This window comes from Cyanistes caeruleus, chromosome 7 (assembly GCF_971803275.1).
Source record: "Cyanistes caeruleus chromosome 7, bCyaCae1.hap1.1, whole genome shotgun sequence".
Classification (NCBI taxonomy): Eukaryota; Metazoa; Chordata; class Aves; order Passeriformes; family Paridae; genus Cyanistes; species Cyanistes caeruleus.
The window spans coordinates 34,559,284-34,579,620 of NC_141707.1; the positions used below are offsets into that span (position 1 = coordinate 34,559,284).

At 40.1% G+C, this 20,337-nt stretch overlaps 1 protein-coding gene across 15 annotated transcripts in view; it reads right to left on the reverse strand.

The window, feature by feature from the left end:
* NCKAP5 (NCK associated protein 5) overlaps window positions 1–20,337 on the reverse strand; it is a 453,280-nt gene that overhangs the window by 274,388 nt on the left and 158,555 nt on the right. The gene's annotated exons all lie outside the window — the stretch shown is intronic.

Consider the following 20,337-nt stretch of genomic DNA (forward strand, 5'->3'; position numbering starts at 1 on the left):
ATTCAACATATTCCACAAAATACGTCTTTAAAAATATCATTTTGTGTCATATCTTGGAGCCTGAGGAGTGGATTACATAGAGAAATGAACACAGTAGATGAAGAAGTTTGAGAAGGATTCGAGTCACATTACAAATCTAAAATCTCTAAATTGGATTTTAAAGCCCCAGTCTCAGGGAGGAGCTGCCATGCAATTTTAACTCTGTCCTAGGCAGGGCCAAGGATCAGAACAGAATCCAAAGAAAATATAAGTTGCAAGATTCTTTCTTCAAAATTAAGCCTGAATTGTAAGTATATCCTACACAGAGATATTATCATTATGGAGAACTGCACAGTGCTGGAATATCGAGTGCAGCAGCTGGATCAGTGTTATGTTTCTGTGTTTCTGCCAGGGCCATCCCTGTTTATTGATGGGAAGGTGACTGGTTCTGAATGAGGATCACACACTGCATTCATGGACAATTCTGTGTTTCTTTCCATGGCAAAATTCCTTTCATGCTAAAGGGAACTTTACCAGAAACACAAAATGTAACTAAACAACTGATTTCTGTAACATTTGCAGGGAGAGCCTGATGAACCTCGTCATGTCTTTCCCAAGTGTGATTACATTATACTGCCTGATTATGTTGAGTGGCTATTAATCACTTTTAAAGCCAATTTGTGAACTTGGCTTACAAGTCTGTTCTTACTTCTTTGCTGTTCTCTTTGGCTCTTATTTAAATTGATAAAAAAACCCACGAAAACCATTACCAAAACAGATGTATTCTTTTTCACGCTAGCATGAAAACTCAACTACCTTGCTTCATAGAGGAGACTTTACATGCCACTTTTTTCCAGGCATTTAATCACATGGCAAAACTTATTCCCCTTAAGCTTCTGTTTCCATAGTTAAACAAAACCAGACACCAAAAGAAGCAACTTCTAATTTTGAAAATCCCCATTCTCCTGCCAAACATTTGGTTTAGCTCAATCACACAGAGCAGCTCCAGGGTTTTCAATGCATAAAGAGGAGAATGACATTAAGTGACAATGCACTGAAAAATAATATAAGTCTAATCATTCAAAGTTAAGCTTCCCTCACAAAACAACGCTTTCTTAAAAGTTTCTGAGATGCAAATTAAAAGTAGTTCTGAATTTGTTCAAATTGTTGTTCTCCATAGGCAAATATTTCCTCCAACTACAGTGAGACAAACAGGAGAATTAAATCAACTTCATTATATTTATTTTATTCTGTAACCTCTGGGCCAGATTCAATAAAAGCTCTATCTGATTTTAGTCTGTGTGACAGAACATTAAAAAGACATGCTATTTATTTAATTTAGCACTCACTACTTTTTTGAGCAACAAAAGATAACTTCCTGCTGGCTCTTGTTTACTATGACTTATGCATGGGAATTGTGCTTTAAATATCTGAAGTCCTTAAAATGTCAAAATCTGGAACTTGGGTTGGAATGCACACAGATCTTATTAATTAACAAGGCCTGGGAAAACAAATGGGATAGAGAAAATATATTTGGGCTCTGGATTCAGCATGAGAACGAAGTCTGCATTCAGATTCAAAGCCAAATCAGAGCTAACATTCAAGTATGTATGGAATGAGGTCCCTAGCAGTGCTTACTGTGAGATTCTTGCTCTGACACAAATCTCCTGATATTTCCTTCATTTCTAGCAAACTCAGAGCAGCTCTCTTGATTCCTTTGGTTTTTTAACCACCTTTATTTAGACACAGAGATTTGTACCCCAGTCCTGCAAATTTGAACCATTTATCTAAAATGATCAAGCTCTATTTGGGAGGAATGTTCTCTCACAGGGAGAGAGAGGTTTGTAGACCAGATACAGTTCCACTATGTGCTACACATAATAATCTCAATTCCTTGCATTGGATTGGATTCCTAGCTCCATTTTTTCTTTCTGAAAAACTATATTCAGTTTGGAAGCCTCTCCATGTGCAGAATTCCCTCCTGGATTAACGAGGCTGATGTCACCGCTGTGCAATTCTGGGTTAAGCCACAGTAACTCCCCTGATCTCAATAAAGCTGCGGCAGCAGAAAACTCCAGTAACGCTAAAGCGAGTCACACCCAGGCAGCTCCGCCTGTGGAAGGGTTCTGGATGTGTCCAAAGAGTAATCAACGAAAGCTTTTCATTTTTTACCAAATGCTGGCTGCATTACTCTGTGAAACAGGGGTTCAGCATGCCAAGGTACACTTAGAAAGCACACACAGAGCAAAAGCACAGAGAACTGATTTCAATGTTAGTGATCCATACACATCGGGACCCAGAGGTATTTGAGATACCAAAGGTTATTGTGGTGTAAGGCTGCAAAATTGATTAAATATTCCTGATTAGATGAAGCCACAGCATATTAATCCTTAATCAAATAGGATCACATATGGCTTTCTTCTCAGTTTTGTGCCTTGGCTATGGCAACATGGGCCGGGATCCAAGTTATTTACCAAGAACGTGCTTCTGATTTCTGTCTAAGAACACAACCAGGGTTCACCATTGCTCCCAGTGTTTGCAGAGCCAGGTGATGTCCATTGCACATCAGTTTGCATATAAATGCTAGGCTTTCCTCTTTCCACAACTCCCTTTCCCTACAACATTTCTTACAGACGGACTGCTAACAAGAAAGAGTGCAGGGACTTTCCCAGCTTTAGAAGTGAAGCCATAAAATTTAATGTGCCCAGCATAGTTCTATTTAAAGCACTGGTAAACGAGCCAACAAACTACTGTCCATGAGCATTACATCACGTGTTGCCACATTTCTCTGAGGCTATATAAAGCTGTAATATGTTCACTAATGAATTGTATGGTATGTTCAGGCCATATGGCTCCCCGGAACTGTACAGAACAATGCTGCAGTTATGGGGGTACGGAACAATCACTTTCTGACATCTACATCATCATGTGTTTATGGAATGTCTCCTGGGGGAGACCACATGCTAAAATAAACAGTCAATATTTTATTGTTCACTCTCTCGTGTGCTTGTTACAGTTTGGTCTATGTTTTATTTGTTTATAAAACCATTTGTGCTAATAACCCAACCATATTTTTTATTTTCCTCTATGCCCTAATTTCACTGCTGCTAGGGCAATACAGAAGAGGAGATTGGCTCCAGTTTTTTGGTTTCAGAAATTCCAGCTGCTGACTAATTACCTTGTTGGAAAAGCAAACATGGCTGTTTCTCATATCTACACTGCATTTTCTTATTTCCAAATATGAGGTTACAGGAATCCAAGGCAGTTAATATATCAGATTTTATTTACATAGTTCTTCAGTTATCATGTGGAGCAGCATCTCTGCTCAACCTTTTGGATTACAGGAGGATTTTGTTGAAAGGCAAAATGCTATGGAATGGGTTAAATTATGTATATAAATTTAAACTAACACAAATAAAAAGCAGAACACTTGGGCTATCTCTGTGCATTATGGTAAATGAAGCCATAATCTCCTAATACCCCTGGTGATGAGGTCTCTCCATTAGCTAATAGCTGGTTTAAAACACAGTCTTATAATAATTCTACCAACTAAATAAACATTTTAAAACAAATACACACACAAACCATTCTGATTTACAAGGAATAAAATGTACAGCATTATGTTCCACTGTCTATTTTTCAGTCATTAAATTTTCAATAGTGTAAGCCTGCATGCAACCGTGTGACCCATAATTAAAAAACCTCCTTGAAGTTAAAGCAGCTTTGAGGTGCCCACCCTGCTCCCTCACGAGGTGGGAGCTTCCTGGGAAAGCAAACCTACCTTTAACAACTGAAAGAATGATAAACCATGCAGGGCATTGAATTGGGCTGGATCTTTTGGGTTCCTGCAGCCATCCATTGTGGGTATGAAGGTCCTGGCTGTGCTCAGTCAGAAAAGCAAGAGCGTGCTCTCTTCAGCGCAAGCACTGCTGCCTTTCTGCTTCTTGTCAATATTTAACTAGTTTGTCAAGTTGGATTATATCTCCTGTCTTAAATCCTACTCCTTTAATTCAAACTAAGTGGGTGTGCTTCCAAGGCAGCTTCTTACTCATGTATTGATATCTTATCAAAGTCGTTTGTTTGGCCTGGAAGGTTTCTTCCTGGATGCATTTTCATATATAGTGATGCATTTGCCAAACCAATGCACCAGAGAAACCACCTTGGTGAACAAACAGCCATGGTTTCTGTGTACCACAGCAACACCCACAGAAAACCAGGGCTTTGTTGTATTTTCAGCATTTCTCGATCACTCTTGGCCGCAGAATCAGAACATCACTCACAATAATCAGAGGAATTCCAACATATACACACTTTTCAACAAACTAGTATAAAATAATGTGTTTTTTTCAGATATTTTTTTAATCAGAGGCTGAAGGAAGTGCTTCCTTAGGGTGATCCTACCCTCAGATGTGGCTGCAGCTGCCTTTTCCCTGCAGCTACTCCAGCATTGCCAGAGCTGTTTCTGCTGTCTGCAAACAAACCGGTTCAGTTTGACTTGCTGGAGATGCAGCCACACACTGCTATGAACAGCCTCGTATGAATTCATGTTTTGCACCACTTATGTACATTTATTTGCACATTAAGTGTGTCTCTTAGGCACAGGCAATCTGCCAGCACTGTTCTCAATGGAACCCGATTTTGCTTTCCAAATTAAGAGGTACTAATAATACCAAGTAGCAAAAACAATGATGCAAAACCTGTATAGTGCTTCAAGCTAGAGTAGTTTACATTAAAAAGTCAATTATTACCAGTTCACTGCAATAGTATGTCTCAGAATGTAGATTTTTAAATAAAGAATGTTACAATGCCTTAGTTTGGTGTTTTCCTGTCTGGGAGGTTTTTGGGGAATGGTTTGGGGCAGGGAATGCTGACTTTTAAAAATAAACTTTGCTTTTTCCAAAAAGAGGTGGGATGCAAAGAGGCTACAGGTTTCAGAATAATAGATACAAATATTCCTCACAGATCTCTTTTTCCCTCTCCTCCTTCAAAGGTTTTTCACAAAAAAAAAAAAAAGAAAAAAATTATATTTGGAAGCAAAGAAGTCAGTTCAACCAAATGATGGGATAATTGAGATTCACACCACTTGCAAGGAGCAATAAAGGTACTGGAGATGGAGTCTACCTAGCTGTATTCTCCAGCTGAACTTCTGGACTTTTGTGGCTGCTGGGCAACTTTTCCCATGTTTTTGATAATACAGATTGTTTACATCCCTGTAACATTGTTTAAAGTAACCTAGTCATTATTAGCGACTAATTCAGATCTGAAAATGTCTCTGTACACATGGATGTACACAGTGAGCTTCCATAATGAGTGATCAGGTCGAGATCATTGTGCCACTCTGCCTGACACAAAGGCTGATGAAGAAATGGAAGATTTCCTGCCATTCTCTGTCCTGTGGTCTGGGCCAGGCCTCACCAGCACAGGAGCACAGGAGGCACTCAGTGTTGCTTAGCTCCATTCCCATACCTCTGTCTCCAAGAGAACAAACTTTCTGTTTCAGGGTCAATGTACAGGGTCTTGTCCAGCATGTCATGATTTCAGATCACCAAAAGCTCACATCTGCCTGTCAGCCTGATGGGCACGAGCCCTCAGGGGACAGTTAGCCAGCAAAATCATATGTGCACTGGTTATTCCAGATATAAAAAGATTCTTAACCTATATACAATCTCTTGAGCAACTTAACTCCCCACCCCCTTCCCCAGTGCTCTCAGAAACTCTCAGCCTGCCCTGAAATAGATGCTGAGCCTCCAACAGTCAGAAGCAATTTTGTAGTCTGAAATCCAAACCACGCACAATTGGCCTCTGAAACTACTGGAACAAATGCTACTCTCTTGCAGCAAGATATTTTTGTCTTTGATAAATATTAACTGACGTGCAATAGTCATAGCCAAAGCAGCTGACCCATATTTCATAACTAGTGGAAGTTTTCCCTGACACTATCATTAGAAGCACTCAGCTGCTGGGGGCTGTGAGCTGGATCCTGCTGCAAAACTCCTGCTCAGACCCACTGCGAGATCACCAAGCGCAAGATTACTGCCTGTGGCCTTGACAGGAGCAAATGCACTGGAGATCACTTGACAGAAGATTTTAATTTGGCTATTCACATCCTTTTAATTGGTTAAAAAGAGAAAAAGTGGAAGCATTCAAATTATGCCTTATTAACAGTTATTTTTCACTGGGGAAAATTCTGCAGACTCTATCAGCACAATCACAGGGAGGGAGCAGATACTGGGTAAGGGGAGTTTTGTCACAGGGATATTGTGTGACAGAACTCATCTGGCTGCAGGGATCACAAGATAACATACAGAGATTGGGCATGAGGTCACCTACGGTGTAACTGAGCTGCTGCTTTCAAAAATCTATCATTGGATGTAACTTTAGTGAAAATTATTTAATAACTAATCTGCAGATCTTAACAATACTGCTAGACATCAGAAAGTCTTTAGAAAATACTACATTCTTCAGCTTAGAGTGTTGGGGGCTTTTATTATGAAGATGACTCCCTTAATGTTTTCAGAGTTGCGTTGAAGTTTGGGTGTTTTCTGCTTTTTTGAAAATAAATAGATTCAAAGTTTGCAAACATAAAGAGGAACGCAGAAAACTTGAGAATAATCACAATCTGCCTAATATTTTAAGTAATATGAAATACCATGAGCCTCAGAAGAAAATGCTACAAACCTGGTGCAGGAAAATCTTTGTTTAGTTAATGCAATTCTGACTCCTTAACAATTCTTTATCTATTTAAGTACTGCACGAATTTCCCCAGCCAAGCTGTTCGGGTTGCCAGCATGACAGCTTTCCACATCTGCTGACAACTGATGTCTCCCCTGATGGTATTCAGAGGTGAAGACAAAAAATTTCACATAGAGCTAATTCTGCTCTAATCAATGTGTGGAGCACACACTTCAGCACAGAATAAAGCAGCTGTTTCAGTGGTCATGTGGCTTCTGGCAATTGTCTCCAAAACTTGCCCGTGCCACACTCATCAAGGAGTTACCTGCTGCTTCCATCACTACTCTCCATTTTTGCATTCTTTAATACAATTTTAAGTGAAATGGGGACCTTGAAGGGTATATTTATGTTGTTCATAATCTGCATTGTTTAGGGAATGAGACTAAATTCTAACCTTTAGATCTCAGTGAAAATTTGTCATGCTTTTCTTGAAACACACTTAAGCACATTCAAGAGTTTGCATGTGCAAAGGGAAACCTTTCCTGCATTTCCTGCAGTGAACACACTGCAACAAATGCAACTCACAGATTCACTAATGCATCTTAGACATATCAGCTGAGGTCTTCCTGTCTCACAGGGACCACTGAGCTAATTCTGTCAAATTCTCATGGCCCCCAGTGAAAGTTTGTCCAAAATTAATTTTAAAAAACAAAAATCTGTGGACTATGCTCTGTGTTTGGGTGAAAAATGAGCTGTCTTGGTAGCTGCCACATTTGTGTGCCAGGAATTGTTGTGTGGGATTGTAAAAGGTGCTTACTTTTGGCCTCTGTTCCCAGTGAAATCAGTCAGTGATTAAACTTCCTTTGACCTCAGTGGGAACAGATTTAAAATCACATTAAGCATTTTAAAATCCAAGTATGCAGGTTTTACATATCAGACAACATACTTTTCCCAGCACTGTTATAAACCTTTTTCTCCTGTCACATGTAGTGGCAATGCATTTTTTGCAGTGGATGTTTGAAGAGACTGAAGGAATGCAATTGTTTTTCAGTGTCACTTGAATAGAGTATAGTGCCACAGGCTGAATGAGAAGATACAATTTTTTATAAGCTCATAATGCTTTCCTTTGCCTTAGAATGTCTTAGAATTGTTCATTAAACTTAGAGCAGTGTATAGCACACAACATCTGACATAAGTGCCATGCCACCACTGCCATGTCTGCCCCATCACACAACAAACCAGACATGACTTTTTAATGAGAAACGATAAAAAATGTTCATCAATTATTAAAGTTTTCTGTTCAGTATGTATGGCTGAAAAAACACACAAATGAAAATATCACTTACACTGACTACATGTCACTTATACTAAATATTTTGGTTTTCTTATAGTAGGCCCAGCCACCCCTATACCTTGTTTAGAGCATTGTTTGACAACAATACTTCACTTTTGTAGGCATGAAGGAATTCAAAACCCTCACTACTGTGCAACACGCAGCTACGGCCTTGGGCTAAAAAATAAACACATGCTTTTCACAGAATGCGTTAAGCAGTTCAGCCTTTCCAGAAATAAATTCTTTCTCTGTATCCTCTATTTGGATCTTTTCAGAAAGAAACAAAAAGTCTCTGAAACATTAAATATTTTTGAATGTGGCTATGTTAATAAAACTGATGGCACACAATGTGGAGAGGGTAATTAGTCCTGCAGTCCCACATTCCCTCCCATGAGTGGGAACACTCTCCCTGTGCAGCTCCCAGTGACCTGAAGGTCATCCCTCTGTACAAGGACATTGGCTGCAAGGTCACTAAGCTTTTTTTAAACTAAAGAGAAAACAAGGAAACTGCTTTCCTCTTCTGCCAACTTCTCTTCAGAGCATCACCATGTCCCTTCCAAACCTTTGCTGCCTCCTGCCCCAAACTATAACCTGAGGAGTGGGAACTTCTTTTGTTCTTTGACCTTCATTACCTTCCTTAAGAAAGCAACTTAACTTTCTCCAGGCAGAGAAGACCCTCCTTTGACCTTACCTTCAGTTTTTCTTCATTCATGGATGCCAAGGGAGAATGATGAGGAAATTTGTTGTTTCCTTCTCCCCCAGCCTCTCTCCAGTCACATCTCCCTCTTTCCCAAGAGCAGTCACAGCAGCTCTTGCAAAATCTTATCTGCTCAGTGCCTCACCCTATACATCCTATAGTTCCCTTATCTCGCTGAGATAAGAGCCCAGCTCTGCAGGGGTATTAGCTCATTCTGGGGTTCTGCAGTGGGTCTGAGGTGAGTGTGTCACCCAAGAGCTACAAACACCATTTCCTGTGCTCTCCATATATTGAAACGCTGGAAAATCTAACATCCAAAAATTGGCAAGTCAAGCTTGGCTCAGTGCAAGGCTGAAAGAGATCACAGCCCAGGGAAAGATGGCTGCAGGCCATAAATGCAAATAGCTGTGCGATTAACAACATGTTATATCCATAAAATTTAAATCAAACATTGGTCAGCTGAAGGTCATTAAAGAAAGAAAGTCCCTTAGTTCTCCTTTAGGCTGCTCTGAAAGGCTGATACTCATCAGCAGGAGGTACAGTGGACTAAGAGGAAACTACACAGATTTAAATGATTTTGTTTGGAAGGAAAGAAAATGGATTTGCTGAGTATTATGGTGAGTGCAATCAATGCAAGCGTAGCAGTAACAGACTATAAATTACCAGAAACAACAACAACAAAAATCCCTGTTGATCAGAGTGACTGTTGTCAATACAGATCACTTCCCCAGCAAACAGAACACTCCCACACAAACATAAAAGGGCCAAACTTTCTAAAGTGCTCTGGATCCTCTGCCTGCTTTTATAAGCTGAGTTCAAGAAATGTGAAACTACTTATTGTCAAAAGGCTGCTGCAGACTGTGAATAGTCACCTTTGACAAGAGCTAGAGGGGGATGTGGAGGCTGTTTCTGCAAGCCTTCAGCTCAGAGCTCCTTGAGGCTGCAGAGGAGGCTCTGCCATACCCCAGTGCAGGTACCCTCAGCTGTGCAACACACATAATAAACAGATCTGCACTATTTGACCATTGTATTCCCCATGAACCAAACCAGGCTCGCTGGCAGCACAAATACCAATCCTTAAAAAGAGAGAAAAAAGCACTAAATCCATGACAAAATTGCCTGTGACCAAAGTATGCCTTCTATATCAATAATTAAGACAAAATATTATAACCTTTTACCTGGTAAATTAATTTAACATTACAAGCTAGCAAAACAAACTCAGGGAGGTTGAACCTCTTTGTCAGAGCTGAAGATCAACATGATAGCTACAGAAAATGAAATGTTAATGTGCACCCAAAAAGCTGGAGGACAAATAAGTTTCTTTGTAAGGCGTTTGAGTTTGTGATTCTTTCAAATTTTATCAGGGAGATAGTTTTCCTTTGTAGCTACCAAACAGTAGGAAAGATCATAAAATTCTAAAACTGTCCAACTGAGAAGCATCTATTACACCTGGCCCCAGGGAAGGATGGTGAAATGTATAAAAGACTGAAGAGGAAAGTGCTTCTATGCAGAAATTTCCCAATTCAGCACATTCTCATAAACACTCATATAAATATGTTCATATTTATATATGAATATCTTTATGAACATATTATTATTGCACTATCTTCCTTGGCTTCTTTGTAAAGTTCAAAGGAAAGCAAGATAGTACTGGGTTTGTCTGAGAAGCTTTTCTGATGCTGACTTTATTTATTTGTTTATTGCCAAGAAGAAGCCTAAAGGATGTGTAAAATATCTGCTGTGACACACAGCACTTTCCTACTCGATCAAATCTAGGTCTCCACAGACCGCAGACAAGAGCACAGAAGGGGAAGTGCAGATGAACTCACACTAGAATTAGAAAAAGAAAGGATTTAAAGCTGAAGGATTTGAAGGAAAACATCCATCATGATACACTTCACATTCACCATTAGGCTGCCCTTGGGAGGGAGGGAATCAAGAAGCTGTAAAACAGGTTTTAAATGGCCTTCCCGGGACCTGAGGAGCCACTAGACCTCCATTAGACAGACTTTTGACAGGTCTCCCTGTTAGCATATCCAATATATAAAAATAAAAACGGCTCCAGCTGGCAGACTATTGTTTCTATGGCAGCTCAGATCAAGACCACTCAGAACTCTTTGAAGACTTTGAAAACAAACTATTTTCTAAAACCACAGGAAGCACACGGTGGCTTCATTCCTAGCTTGGAGCTGGGTAGTGACAGCTGCCTTGTCTCTGCTCTCTGCTTGCTTTCCTGGGGAGGCACATGAGCATCTGCAACTCTCTCAACAAACCTAAAACTATCCCTGCACACACCAAAGGGTCTGAGCAACAAGGCACACATGACAAATTTCAAATGTTTCATAAAACATTTATAATGTTAATGTCAATTATCACTATTCCTCATTCTGTCCATGCAGATACACAGTAGAAAACTGATAATTCCATCAAGTTTGCCTAAATGTGAACTCTTTTTTAAGAGGTACTTCAGCTTCTATTATTGTCTTCCTTTTTGGGAGGCTCTACCCTGATTTTTTGCAAATCTTCAGAGAACACTTGCAGCAGAGCAGCTTCCACAAAGTCAAGAAATGGGTGTTGGAACATTGCTTTGTAAAGTCAGAGAAAAGGGCTGATTTGAAAGTGATTAATGACAGAGCTACGGAAGCTTTGAGGATGGAATATACTGTTTTACACAAAAAGTATTCCCTGCTTAGGCTCTCTTGTTGCTTTACCAGATTACAAAGGGTTTTTCCGATGGGCAAAAGCAGAAGGGGCAGATTGAGCTCAGGGAATTGCTTTTAAATAAGGCTGTATTCTCTTAATCTCTTGTTTCTAGAAGAAAATCCAACAGAAGAGAGATAAATCCATGGCAATGAAAATACATGCATTATACCAGTGTTGGTAAGGCATGTATTTCTTTTTGAATGCCCTTAGCAAACTTAATATGAACTGACTGTAATAAAGGAAATATTTGTCTTCTTGCTGATCACTGATATATGGATTTACATCCTTCACTTTTCACATTTCAGCCTTGGAAATTAAGCAGGAATATCTCTTTTTCTGAATGTTTTTAAACACCAGGTTCTTTGCAACACCCAAGTCAGGCAGCAAAATGCAGCCACACAAGGCAAAGCCTGATAACGCATCACATTCCCCTGTGGGTACTTCCAGTAACTAATAAATATCTAAGAGCAGCAGTACCTGAAGATCAGAAGGAAACTCTGATTCTTCCAGTTGTCCAGTAGGGAACCCACAGAACTTTGTGGAGCAAACACCTACTTTTCCTGTAGGTCACTGGACAAGCTGGAAGGGCGCTGTGGGGAATGGGAATTGAGTAGAGGCTGTCAAGGGCAGCAAGGAGAAGGGATGCTGTTAACTGGCTGCCTCTGAACTGTACAAATCTGAGCTTCAGGAGCATCCTCTGAGTTCAGCAAACACATTTCAGTGCATTCACAATTTGTCAGGATGGTAACGCAGGGTTCAAACAGGGAGATTTGTTTGTAAGTAAATTCTTGTCCCACTACTACAGCTGTGTCAAGCTTGATGCCAGCTGGCACTTGAAGCTGTTCTGCTGCCAAAATTTGCTGTCTCCAAAGCAAATGGGAATGAGCCAGCATCCTGTGGATCTCAACTGTAAGTAGCCATCCAAGACAGAATATAAGATGAGCTTGCAGAAGAGTCTGGTGATCTCCATAGGAACAGTCAGCTCAGAGACACAGAGAGTGAAAAAGAGAGAGGGAGGTTATCCCTATTGCATAAACAGTTCATTTTTGTCTCCTGACTAATATTTAGGATCAGATTCTCCACTGGGATAAATTAGAGCATCTTTAGCTCTATGTTTGAAAAAGTCTTGACACCACTGTATAAACTATATTATTTGAAATGATAAATCTGTTTGCTTTGCCTTACAGTTTAAGAGCCTCCAGGCTATTGTTTTCCAGGCTCTTTCCAACATCAGAGAGGCAAGAGACTTAGTCACACTTCATCTTCATGCAAATGGAGACGGAATGTAGTTCCCCAAGTCTGGGTTACAGGGAATGAAAGGAAAATCTTGTACCCAACACCAAAAGGCAAGTAACAAAACCATAAGAAAGAGCGGCTGCAAAGTCTGTTCTTCTCCAGCTCACATCAGTGGAAGAAGTGTTTTGTGCCAGCTGAAGACCCAGCCCTCAGTCTAAATATTGACTCAGTGTTTGGCCTCCTGGACTAAACAAGAATTTTCATGAGGTATTTCCCAAACCAGTTGAGTTTGGAGAGCCTGAAACATTTCAACCTTTATGTGATCAAATTTGAGAGCTCTGTTTGAGACTATTGCAGAACACAGTCAAAGCCTAGCTGCTTTAAGATTTGGTTTTTAAAATCTGGTTTTTATATATCATTGCTGAAGCAATGCTAGTAAGTATTTTCCACAAATGCAAGAAAAAAAATTTCCTGCCCCTGTAGTCATACCTAAAGCTGGACAAAATATTTAAGAATTATTTTTCCTCTCAAAAAAACAAGTCTTTTATCTGATTCAGGAAGTGGAAATCAATCTTTACTGCTATGCCTGAAGTGAAAATTGTCTTTCATTCTTCTGAGAGCTTTGTATTTTATTTGGCCAACTAAGTGTGTTTTATAGGAACTTGGGAAGAAAAGGCAAATCACAGACATTGGCATGTTTGTCAAATTATTTAAAAAATATGGCAATATTTGCAAGATTTGTATTTTTTAAACATTAAAATAGTAACAGTATTTTTCTGTAACCAATGAGAAGGCATTGAATATCTTCTGCACTAGATGTGTGAAATCAATCTTACTACAGGACTACAAACACAGTAAAGTACAAATCTTTGCTTAAGAATTAAATTTCTTCAATCCATTTTCATCTCTACAGTTACCAAAAATCTGCATTGTCTTTGAAACACGTTCTCTCTTGATCCTGATACTCTATTTTCAGCATACCAACACTGCTCTAAATTTTGGAAAAATCTTATCCTGAGCAATTGCCGGTTTTTCTCTGACACTGAGCTTGTGGGGTCTGAATTGCTTCTCTGGATTGAACTCTGCTCCTTTACATGTTCTGTCAGTGATATGTTGCTACATACACTGATGTAGATCACATCAGTGTTCCATCCTCTGCTCTCATCATGTTTCAGTAACTGCTGTAGCAAAGGCAAAAGGTCTTGGTTAATTACTTGCTTCCTTAAAGGGTATTTGGAAGATCATAGAAGATAGGTATGTTATTGTTAGCTATAACACCGCTTGCTCATTCAAAAGCCATCAAAACCTCCTCAGATCAAAGTTCCATACTGAGAATTCACACTATGCTGTATCCTAACGAGTACAGACTGGGATCACGAGTCCTCAGGGCTCAGAAAAGGAAAATCATCTCTTTTTATCTGTAACCTTTTACTGTTGCTGTTTTCCTTAACTACTTAACTCTGGCCTTAAGTGCTCTTGTGCACCAAATTCCAGCCTCCATCTACTAAGGGGTTATCCCACCAAAAGGACAAAAGCTACATTAGCCCCAGGTTTGAGAACAGCCATATACATTGGGTTTTTTTTCTTCCCAATAGAAAATATAAATGCATTTCTCTGCTCCCATCCCCAGTTTGCTACATCTGCCTGTGATGGGGTCCTTTCTGCTCACCCAGCAGTGACAGCAGTGAGAGTGTGTCAGCCCCTCATTCAGTGCCCAGACGCTGGACACAGCGTAATGGACATTGCCGGTGGGGACACACTCGGAGAGTGCCATCTGTGCTGAGGGAAATTGCCTACATCAAATGGATGGGGAAAAATGTGTGTCATGAAGAAGAGAAGAAAAATTTATCTGTTTTGCAAGGCTATCAAGGATTTCAATAAAGGGCAGTAGATGCATCGCCTTTGATTAGCTCATAAACGCCCGTATTGCCATTCTGGGGAAATGAAGTTCTACTTAACAGACTCTGCACTTTCTCACAGAGATGGGAGGAATTTATCTCTGGTGGCTCCTCACTGAAAGCAAGCCATCATTCACATCCCAAGAAATACTAGGATAATGAAAAGTGCCATACACGGGGCAGATACTTCCCCTGGTTTCTCTTTGGAAGCTTATTAATTATCAGAACTTTCTGAGAGGTTTGTGAATCATGGGGGGGATCTGCTTAAATAATCTATGAATGTCTGATAATGCTCATTACTTTCAGAGTTTGGAAAAACAAGTCCATGGGCAATCCCATCACCACAGCAGCATTCTCTTTTGGTCTCCAGAGTGTGTGAGGATCCCCAGTCTGTACACATTACACCCTTTCTTGTGTTCCCTATTAAATAATACAAAGCAGCAGTGATTTACATGGATTCAGCTAAAGGTCTTTATTTTATAATACCTGTGCCCTTTCAAGCCACCAATTTGCATTTTTCTTAGGAGGTGTGCTAACTTTTAAGAAAAACACACAAAGACAACAAATGCCTTGAGAAGAGCCACAACACAGGAAAAGGCTGAAGTCTGCTTAGGAATGGGATCAGACAGGCCCACACAAAATAAATAGAAAAAAGCTGCAGGCTGTGCCTTCCCTCAGCTCCTCCTGCCCATGAGCCCATGCCCAGTCACCCCAGGGGAAGGAGCAGCTTTAGAGAGTTCACAACCTTCCACTTTCCACCCAAATGCAGCTGGGGACACGAGGTGCCCCACACGCAGGTGCACAGAGATGCAGTTCATACATTTGTGAACCAGCTGGAAAGATTACAGTTCAATAATTTCACAAGGCAGCTCGGTTGGAGACGGCCCAGAGGGCTCATTCACTTAGGGGAGAAAAAAAGAGCAGGACTGACTTCTGCAACACAAGTATTTACAGAGGCAGATCACAAATCCAGTGGTTTTAGCTGCTCAGTCACGGGGAATGACTTGGTAAGGCCAGAACAAAAAACAACACTTGGGAAGAGCTTAATTTCATTGTCTAAAGGTTCCTCTGCTGGGTTCAACCAGCCTTGCCCTCGGCTTGTTTAGGCAGCTTTTCTTGGTAACAAAAGAGTTTCACACTCCAGCATCCATGAGAGATACAATTTTCAGATGCACTGACGTGACGCAGCCTTGGCACTGGCCTCGCTCTGTGCAGACTGAATGTAATTAGGTTCTGGTCACTGGGCTGTGGGCAAACACCAGCTCCCAGCCCACACAGTAATTAATGACAGCACAATGACATCCAAAATCGACACACTTCACGCTGGGGAAGGGGGATGTTTGGAGGTTAGAAAATTATGGTCCCTGAGTTTTAGAAAATCTTGTGATGCAACACTGAATGGCACAAATACCCAGAAAGTGCATTCCAAACTGAGGAGCAGCAAAAAAAAAAGCACAATTCTCCTTTCTGTACAGTATCAACAAGTGTAGAGAGAGTAACTCATCCTATTTTTAGGTTTTTCATAAATTCAGCTCTATTCCTATCTCTTCTGCACCACTTCCTGAGCTTTGCTAATTAGTGCATTGAGCCATACATGTGGATATATAAATATAGCTTAGATATAAAGACCTTGTGGATTTGAGTTTTAAAAATATCCCTAAAAATAGACGGCAATTGTGTCTAATAGGGAGAACTGTTGTTCATATTTCCTTCCTTGTCTTCATTTTGTGAGTACAATATAAACAATGATTTTGCCATCATAAATAATTCAAGTAATTCCACAAGATATCAGCCAGATATAAAATGTCAATTAGATTTCTTCCCATCAACAAAAATTTCCTGTTTTCTACCATGGTTTGGGAAAAAATGCTCAGCCTTGATGCATCAGGAGTTGAAAATGTGTCTTTTCTAATTCATGGCTTTCAGGGTCCAACTCGTACACTGTGAGTGAGCCCAGATTCACAGGTCTGTGCTTCCTGAAATTTGTATCATTTCCAAGTGCCATCCTGCAATTCATGCAGAGCTGGACAACCTATGGTACTTGTTAAGAAAGCACCATAAAGGAAGTTGACTGGGACCCCAGGTGATGTGTCCTCACATCACTGGCCCTGAAAAATATGTAATCCATATTAAATAAAGCCCTGAGCCATTTGCAATAATATTTTCTCTGTTTTAAAAGGTCATTAGAAGGTGAGAAAAGGTTGAGGGAGAATTTTTGCAGTGGATAAGAATAACAGAGCACAGATGTAACATTTCTGGCGGATGATCCACCAGGTCTTTGCAAACATTAATTAAGCCTCACATTTTCCATATGAGGTAGGTAAACACTGTGGCTCCCTTGCTCTCTGATCTGTAAAACAAGGCCAATAAAAGACTTGTGACTCATAAGAAATCAGAAGAGCCAAAAGCAAAATTAAAAAAGACTTCACAGCCAGCCCACATTCTAGCAATGTGAATTAATCCACCCAGTGATGGGATCCTGTACTCTGCTCATGCAGGGTCAGGTGCTGTTTCCCTCACCAAATACAGAGTCCTGGATGTACCTGACTTCCAGCTTTGCATAACTGTAAATAACCTGCTACATCTCATTCTTCCAGAGTCCAGTTATCTGTAATTTCCAATATGACTTCTTTCCTCCTTGTCCTCCTCCTCTACTGCACTGCTTTGATGCTTAAACCCTCCGTGCTTTTCTCTGCGGTGTGATATTATAAGAAACCTCAGAAGAAAGGGAAGCTGTGAGCCAAATGATGAACATGTTCAGCATAGTCCACAGCTGTGAGAAATTGAATGATAACAAAAAGCGGCAGGAAAGTGTTTAAATTCTCCCTTCTGTCCTCAGATCTGAATAGCAGCAGGGTGTAAGTGGTTCACAGACATTGTACCTCTCATCTTCACCATGGGATGAATTTCACTTAAACAGCGCAGTCGTACCCCACAGCTTTGGTCTCCATTCCTACCTATTTTCAGTGCTGAGATAGATCCACCAGAAGCTATACCTGATAATAAATATTAAATCACATTTGTGCTAACTCCCAAACACTCTGTGCACCTACAGATTCAAAGTGCTGCACTAGGCAGGTGGACTCACAGATGAATACATAGACTCAAGATGAAAACATAAACAAAAGAATGACACTCTGTTCTCCAAATTTTCTATTCTGTTAGGCTTTTTATATTGTACCAAACAGACAACCAAATTATCTTTTTCTGTTGTTGGCTAAATACATTCAAAATTCCTAGTCCTAGAAAGCACTTGGGAAATGAATGCACTAGCAAGTTGTTTAGGAAGAAGTTTCAGCTAAGAAGTGCAGGTTCATGATCAGAATCATTGTTTAGAATTACATAACCAATAATTAAATCTGAGGTCACATATGTCTAAGCTATTGAGAAAAACATATTTTATTATTTTTAACTCTTTGGGCCAACAGTCCTTCAGGAAAGAATTCCACTTTGATCTCTTTCAAAGACTAAAAAAAAATTGCTGGAAAATTTTTCACTGTAGCTTTTGTCCCTGTTGCAAAGACATATATATTTGTCATCTCTGAAACTCAATTCATTGTGCAGGCTGTCAAAAGAATCAAATTGATGGTGGAAAACGGTGATGAAATAGATATGGATTCTTCATCTGAGTATCAGGACACAATGAGCTCTACAAGCACCACTGCTTTATTTTCACAACCAGATGCATTAACATTGGTCAGTGTTTGTGTCATTTGTTGAAATAGTATGTTAATATCTACATTTCAGCGTAGAGTGACCATTTGATTCTACCAAAATTCAGTGTGCACTGCTGAGGATAAAAGGTCAAGTCACCTCTTGACTCATCCATGAAGGTCCTGCGTCATTAATGAGAGGAGAAAGGAAGGACCACATTTAGGTGATCCAGCAGAATAAGTCCCTTGATCTGGATCCCCACAGTTAATTCCTCTGCATCAATATTTCAAATGTGTCAGGTTCAGGGGAAAATACACTTGCCAAAAACAACAGTTTGGCTTAAAATCAAAACCTGTAACCTGCAATGTGTTAAGTGCCAATGTTCTTGGAATGCTTCCTGGTTTTATGAATAAAACTTGCAGTTCAAGTGCTATCATGTAACCAGGATAAGAAGATATTTAAAAAATAGAAGTATAAAAAAATAGGACGGATTGTGGCTTAAGAATATAAATAAATGCAGAATCAAGTCATTGTTCATAAATTGTCATTTCAGTAATCTGAAAGAATCACCTAGAGAAAAGGATGGTTTGTACGTGATGATAAATATGCTCATAAAAAATTGAAAAGCTCACAGGTTTCTTTAAGACTGACAGCACTGGAAATCCTCAGCTACACCAGGCCAAGCAGCTTTCAGTTTATTCAGACATAACATGCTCTGGGACCTGAGGAGGTGTCTTTTAGTACAGCGCTGGCCAAGCCAAACTTGCTTTTTCAATTGAATATTCACTGAATATTACATTTTACTCAGGTTTTTCTTGTACTGATATGACAGTTCATCACAGCTGCCTACAACTGTCAGCATCTCATTTCTCCAGACAGCAAGGCCAGAAATCCATTTCAACAGCCTGAGATAAAATAATAGAAAGAATAACACCCAGAATGCTGGAGACATCCCATGCTTGGGAACCCAAGTGTGGTTTGGACAAAAGTTATGAACTGAGGAGATGCCACTGGAACTGCCAGTTTGAGTGAGGCTGAAATAAGTGATTCCTGAATGGGTCTCTCCCTCCCTTTGTGTGGAAGCTTCCTCACTTTGCACAGAATACTTAATTAAGCAGAAAGATTTTTTTGTTCTGTAGTGGGAGATTTCGATTCCTATTCCTGTACCAGTGGACAGTCAATTATTTATACAAAGTAGAAAAGAGTCAACAAAAGGGACTGTGAATGCCCCATGCAACATAATGACCTACTGCTTGGAGGCTGCAATGCTCTTGAGGCAGAGGAGAGAACTGAACCTCATAAAAGCAGGACAAAATCATCTCCTTCTCCCTCAATAATAGAGGTCTTTTGCTATTTTGCCTTTTTTTTTTCCCCCCCTGAAATGAGAAGGAAAATTTGACCCAAATTCACAGGCAGTTTCCAGGCAACTGAACTTTGCCAGAACATGCAATGAAGCTCTGGGATGCTACGTGCTACCCTGCTGGAAAAACTTAATGGATTGCAGTTGTACCACGAGGTACAGGAATGAAGCCAGCACCTTCTGAAAGGCAGGGGGGAAAGAGTTCCCTGCCACTAAAGAAACACTAAATACTGATCATCAGGATGTACTTTCGCCTCCAAAGAATGATGATCCAGATATTGAAAGTGATGGGAATCCTCCCCCCTACCATCTAGAATCTTCCCATTTCTGCTGCATGAAATTACTATTAATCCTTGCTAGGATTTTTATCTAGGAGGGAAACTTAGTAATGCTCTGTAAAATGTGGGTTTGGGGCAGGAGAATAAGCAGGGATTTCAGAATAGGAATCACCTTAACCTTTTTCTTTTTCAATACATAGTGCATTAAAGATGTATTTTAAAGGTTTTTGAAGGAGAGCACTATCTTTTGGCTATTAATGACACATTTTTCTGAAGAGTGAGGAAGACCTTGGAAATAATAGGAATGTCTTTTGACACCTCTTCAAGCAGAGCGGTGAGTTGAGCTTTACACTAATGGTGGGTCAGAAGGCCAAGTCAGCTCTTCACAAGAGGCTTGAGAGGTAAATTTCCTAAAATACATTGAGAGAAAGGTGAGGTAAAGCAGGACCAAGTGAGCAGACAAGAAAATGAGTCTCTCCCTTCAACAGACTTAAAATAGTGGTGTTTGCATCTAACCTGCTTAACGG